The sequence below is a fragment of the Hetaerina americana genome, unplaced genomic scaffold (assembly GCF_022747635.1).
Source record: "Hetaerina americana unplaced genomic scaffold, ioHetAmer1.1.p SCAF_141, whole genome shotgun sequence".
In the NCBI taxonomy this organism is placed as follows: Eukaryota; Metazoa; Arthropoda; class Insecta; order Odonata; family Calopterygidae; genus Hetaerina; species Hetaerina americana.
The window spans coordinates 69,466-76,001 of NW_027286526.1; positions in this window are offsets into that span (position 1 = coordinate 69,466).

The following is a 6,536-nucleotide window of genomic DNA, read 5'->3' on the forward strand; positions in this document are numbered from 1 at the left end:
TGGAGGAAGGAACTTAACCACTCACTGAGAAGATTAATTTCTATGCATCATTTTCCCCTACCAGCTACCATACACCAGCTGTGGCAATTTTTAGGGCTAATAAATTATTACAACCATTATATCCCTTATGCCGTAAATAGCCAGGATCCCCTTAGCAACCTTCTGGCAGGTAAGGTTAACAGCAAGGACTCAATCAGCTAGACACCAGCATCTGAAACTTCATTCCTAGACTGCAAAGAGGATTTATTCAATACTGCCGTTTTAGCTCATCCAAACATGTCTTTCCTCTGACCCTTTTCACAGACTCTTTGGAGTTTTTGGTTGGTGTTGTCCTTCAACAACTCACTTTCATTGGATATCAGCCTCTTGGTTACTGGACCAAGAAACTGAGTGATGCCGAAAGGCATTATAGTGCTTATTACATGGAACTTTTAGCAGTATATAAGGCAGTGATCCAGTTCCGGCATATGGTGGAATGACAAATCTTCATCAACCATAAACCCCTTTCTTTTGCATTTTCCCAGAGGCAGTAGAAGTGTTCTTCTTGGTAGTTTAGGCATTTAGAGTTAACAAGCCTATTTACCACAGACATCATGTAAATAGCAGGTAAAGATAATATTGTAGCAGACACCATGTCTGGCATTCAAAGCATTTCTGCCCTTATAGATTACTCTGCACTAGCTGCCTCTAAGGAGTCTGATCATGACCTTGTCAATCCTCTTCAGAATTCCTCATTAATTCTGAAAAAAGTTTCTTTTCCTGGTTCATTAAATCCTCCTATATGTGATATGTCCACTTCCTTAGCCAGGCCAGTGTTCACCGAGCCTTTCCATAAACAGGTATTCCTCAGCATGCATGGATTATTACACCCTGGCATTTGACAGACAACCAACCTAGTAGCAGCTGGGCACTTTGTTTGACCTTCCTTGTGGAGAGACTGCCAAACACGCTCATGTTTACAAAGGAGGAGTAAAATCACCAGACATGTTTTGTCCCCAATTGGTGCTTTTCCCATTGCCAGTGACAAACAGATGCATATCCACATAGATTTTGTTGACCTCTTCCAGGCAGCCATGGTTTTTGCTACATAATGACATGTATTGACCACTTCAGCCAGTGGCCTGAAACTTTCCCAATTCAAGACATCACTGCAGAAACTGCCATAAGGTCCTTTTTCAGGAGTGGATTTTATGTTTTGGAACTCTTATTTGCATCACCACTGACCAGGGGCGGCAATGTCAAAGCAACTTTTTCCGGCAGCTGATGCAAGCAAAGCACCTGCAGACCTATCACCCTGCATCCAATAAGATGGTGGAACACCTTCCCTACCAGTTGAAGGCAGCTATCCATCGCTATGGTGGTAACCAATGGACCAATGCCCTGCCCATGGTTCTCATGGGTCTAAGGTCAACATTTAAAGAAGATATTTTGGCAATGCCTGCAGAGGTAATTAATTACCAAACACTTCGGCTTCCTGGAGAATTCTTTTCCCCTTCCACAAGTGCTATTGCTGCTACTGAAGATTATGTCACCACCCTGTGGTAGGGCCTTTGCCAACTCTAGCCACTGCCAGTCTCCTGACATGGAGCTTGCAACATTTTCATGTTTAAAGACCTGGAAACTCTTTCCCATGTATTTTAGAGAAATGATAGGCTCCATCCATTGTTGGTTCCTCCTTATGATGGGCCATTTTGAGTAATCCAGCATGATTCCAAGCCATTCAATCTGAAAATCCAGGGCAGAGAGGTATCTGTGGCAATTGACCATGTCAAACCAGAATATGTCATTAATGATGACGTTTCTTGTGCCCAGTTAGATGAAACTCCATGATTACTGCCATATTGCCCTGCTGTTACCACACTTAGGGCAACCAATCCTACCATTCCTCAGCAGTCTCCCGTATTACCACAACCTAGACAATCACAGAGAAGAGTGCATTTTCCCAAACATTTAACTTATTATGGGACTTAGGGTCATTTAAATTTCATTCCCTCTCCTGTAAGTTATCTGATGTTACTTTGTAGTTTCTGCTGTGTTATTGCATAACAGTATTTGTTTTTTTATGTGCTATTACGTACCTGGCATTTGTTAAATATTTTTTTTGTGTGTTTTACAATCACTTTGTGAAGTGCCAATTACAATTTCCCTCTCTTTGCAAGAGTATCCTTTGCATTTGCCAAGGGAGGTCATGTGGTGGTCCATTTGTTTGTGCAGTTCAGCAGTGTGCCATGAGGTGTCACCCTAGGCACAATCCACAGGGAGGAACTTTGACCCACACTGACCCAGTCACATCTCAACCCCAGCTAAGCATTTATCTCTCTTGTGCCCATTACACCCTTGGCATATATACTACCTGGATCAAAAAGTTCCCGGAATAACCACCGTGTGGCGCTCCCATCGTACCGATTTGAGTTCTGTTTTTTTGTTAAATTGGTACATCTGTTGTTGATATTCCCTTTAAATCTTAGTGTCATAACTTGACATTTGCAAAAGTTACGTAGCCAAGAGTACATCTATCTCTGCGTGTGTTGGCGATTTTTTACAATTGCAGAAATGGATTTAAATTTGCAACAACGAACTTGTATTAAATTTTGCGTAAAAAACGGATTTAGTGGCGCACGGACGTTGGAAATGTTGGAAAAGTGTTTCGGCAACGATTCTCTAAAAAAACGGTCGTTTACCAGTGGCACGAGCGGTTCAGAAGTGGTCGTGAGTCAATCGAAGATGATGAACGCAGTGGCAGACCATGGACATCGAAAGTCGGTGAAAAAATTGATAAAGTAAAAGAAATGTTGGTCAATAACCGCAAATTAACCATCAGAGAAATAGCGGAGGACTTGAACATTGCCTATGGATCCGCCCAAGACATTGTGGTTAATGATTTGGGTTTCCGTCGTGTAGCAGCAAAGTTGGTGCCAAAAGACCTCAATTTCATGCAAAAAAGAGACCGAGTTGACGTCGCAAAAGCCATGATTTGCGAGGCTGAATCCGATCCCACATTCATCAAAAGGATCATTACTGGAGACGAGACGTGGGTTTATGCAAACGACATGCAATCCAGACATCAGGCAAGTGAATGGCGTTCACCAATTGAGCCGAGACCAAAAAAACCACGTCGTTTTCAGTCAAAAAAGAAGGCAATGCTGACGGTTTTCATGGATTACAACGGTGTAGTGCATCATGAATTTTTGCCAGAAGGCCAGAGTGTAAACAAAGAGTATTATTTGGGCGTTATGAGACGTTTGCGTGAAGCAATTCGCCGAAAGAGACCAGAAATGTGGGCAGAAAACTCGTGGATTTTGCACCATGATAACGCACCGTCGCACAGTGCTATCATTATTCGTAATTTTTTGACGAAAAATGCAACAAATACCATCCAACAGCCACCGAATTCACCTGATTTGGCTCCCTGTGACTTCTTTCTGTTCAATCGAGTTAAAAAACCATTACGGGGAACGCGTTTTAGCAGCCGAGAGGAAGTAATGGAAAAATCGCAGGAAGCACTGATGGACATACCGAAAACCGACCGTAACTTTTGCAAATGTCAAGTTATGACACTAAGATTTAAAGAGAATATCAACAACAGATGTACCAATTTAACAAAAAAACAGAACTCAAATCGGAACGATGGGAGCGCCACACGGTGGTTATTCCGGGAACTTTTCGATCAAGGTAGTATTACTGTGTTGACCTTGGTCTTTTACCCAAAGAACTGAAATTAAATCTGCTGTTCACTCAAACTCTTTAAATGTGCATTATTAGTATTTCCTAGCACCACCTGTACCAAAATCATTTCCAGCACTCACACACTGTGTAAGGCTTGGTAATGGTTTAACTCTAACATTAATTACTTAACCAACCTCCCTGTTGCTTACTGCATTATACGGAAGAAGTAGTGTGTTGAGCGAAGAAACAAGGGTGGAAAAAGGCAAGGAAGGCATATGGTTGATGACACCTCATGCAAGATTAGGCATTCAGTACTTCTTTGGAATCTGTTAATCATATAGATTGACCAGCAACAGTTGAGAAGGAAAACAGCTCTACTGCAACCGCTCAAATGAGTTTATCATCATGCCTTTATTGAATTCTAAAGTGTGTATGTTTTGCATTAGTTTCCAAGGGAGTACAAGAGAGACTGATAAGGAATGAATTATCTCTAAAAATATTAACAGCAGTGCTGTGTATGATGGAGATTGCTTTATCATTGTCAATGACCAAATCGACCCTTCTAGCAAATGCTTTGATGCTTTATTAAAATATGTAGATTTGTCAAAGGTCAAATAAATTCCAAAAGTTGACTGCACTTTGACTGGCAATGGAGAAATTTTCAATTTGGGGAGTGTGAATTTTTAAGTTTGCATTATTTGCCATCTGTGCTTTGAAACCAGTGATATTTAAGGATTCAATTTGCTATTTCAATTTGAAATATCTCCCTAAACCTGACTTTTTCTTAAATCTATAATTTATTTTCATTAAATGTTACCCATAAGGACTGCAGTTGCTATTGTTCTCGTTACTGTAGTGGTTAGTAGAATTTAAACTGTTCCATTAATATTTTTAGTCATATGGAAATGTTTAGAAAAAACTGCATGTGAAATGTTTTTCTTTTTTCTTACAGGACCCTTTGGAAGATTACAAATTATGATTCCTTCCTGGATGCATGTGTGTTTAGTTTGAAAGGCAAGTTCCAAATTTTTCTCTCAAATAGTTTTTTTAAACATATTGTCCGAGTACATGTTCTTTGTGTTTCTGATTAAAATGGGGAAACTTGAATTTCTTGCAGTAGTGAAATTCTTCTTTTTAAATGAATTAATTCCTTAGGAAATTCACTTGAAGTTTATAAATGTTTAGGGAGACTCATTCAATTTCATCTGATAAAAACTGAGATGCTGAAATTTAACAGGGTTCTAATATCCCTTCAAGATGACCCACAAGAAGGAGAGCCATCAAGTGCTACAATACAGAACAATATCAAAAAATAAACAAAATATCAGGTACGACATTAGACGATTAAAGGGGCATGAGATACCTAAGACCATGAAGATAGCAAAAGTAAAGTTGCAAAATAACTTGCACTAAGAAATATGGATGGGTAAGCTCTAGGCAAGGTGAGTGCTGCATTTGTTAAAAGCCCTTTGAAAGAAATTTCCCAAACAATGTTTTGACAGATTCCAGATGTTACCGATACATTATCAGGTGGCTTAGTGCCAAAGTAACCAGAGTGGAACACAAATGGTTTAATAACAGGGTGTTTGGGTTAAACAAGTTTTAAATGTTTTGAAAAGAAAAATTTCTCTCCTTAAACCATTTGCTTTGGACTGAAATATCTCAACGCCTCCTTATCCAGAAGGAAAGTTCCACAGAAAGTACCTGCATTCTAATCTATTTTCTTATAGAAACATATATTCACAAATCCTAACATCCTGTCCCACTTGCCCAAAGACATAATATGATTAGGCAAAGTAGAAATACAACTAAACCAATACATTTAATACCCAAAGTATAAATAACTTCATTTATAATCCCAATTGAGTCACATTTCTTCAATAGCAGTGGAAGTGTTAAGGATAATCAAGTTGGAAATGTTTAGATGAGAAAAGCTTTCACTATTGACCCCTCAATTCACCTAAATACATAAATATAAGGTACTTTGGACTGAAATACCTCAATACCTCATTATCCAGAAGGATCATTTCACAGAAAGTAGCAAACTTCTTATCTCTATTTTTGTATAGAAACATACTCCTAACTCCTTAAATCCTAATTTACTCTTCCCAAGAAAATGTTAAGGATATAATCCTCATAATGTTCACCAAGAGTTGGGGAATACCCTTGCAGCATTTCAGCATTGACATATAAAGGCAGATATATAGATATCTCAACCCTAATTAAATGCTGTGCAATTGAAGATGGATCTCTTTAGTATCTTCTTTCTTTCAATGAAGTCATGTAACACTTTGTTTTGCATCACATCAGGGTTGTTGATGAACTGCCAAACTTGAGAGCACTCTGAATGAAAAATCCACTTTCACTGATAAGCCAAAGTAAAAAATATATTCTTATAATGTCCTACACTATTCCTCTTCCATATAAAAAACATATCTTAATATTTATGCACAGTTATAGCAGCCTTAAATTTGATTCATATATAGGTCATCAAATTATTGGAACATAATAAGCCATTGTTGCTATACTAAAAAATATTCAAATGAATGATAGTCAAATAAAAATTTTCATAACAGTTAATTTTTATTCAAAGAAGTTACACAGAACAGGAGAATGATGTCACTTTTTACAAAGTTAAAATTATTGCATTGATGGCCCTTGGTAGTAATATAAGTATTTGGAAGAGTTAACTCCTTAATGACATTCAGTTCCTCTCTTGCCCCTCCCAACTTTTGTCCATTAACTTCTCTTAGTGCCCTTTATGTCAACACCTTTCCCCCTCCTCCTCCCCACAAAGAGTGAGCTGCCTGCACATTTGGCATTCCATTGGTTTTCCCTGCCTTTCTCTACATGACAAACCCCCCCTTCCC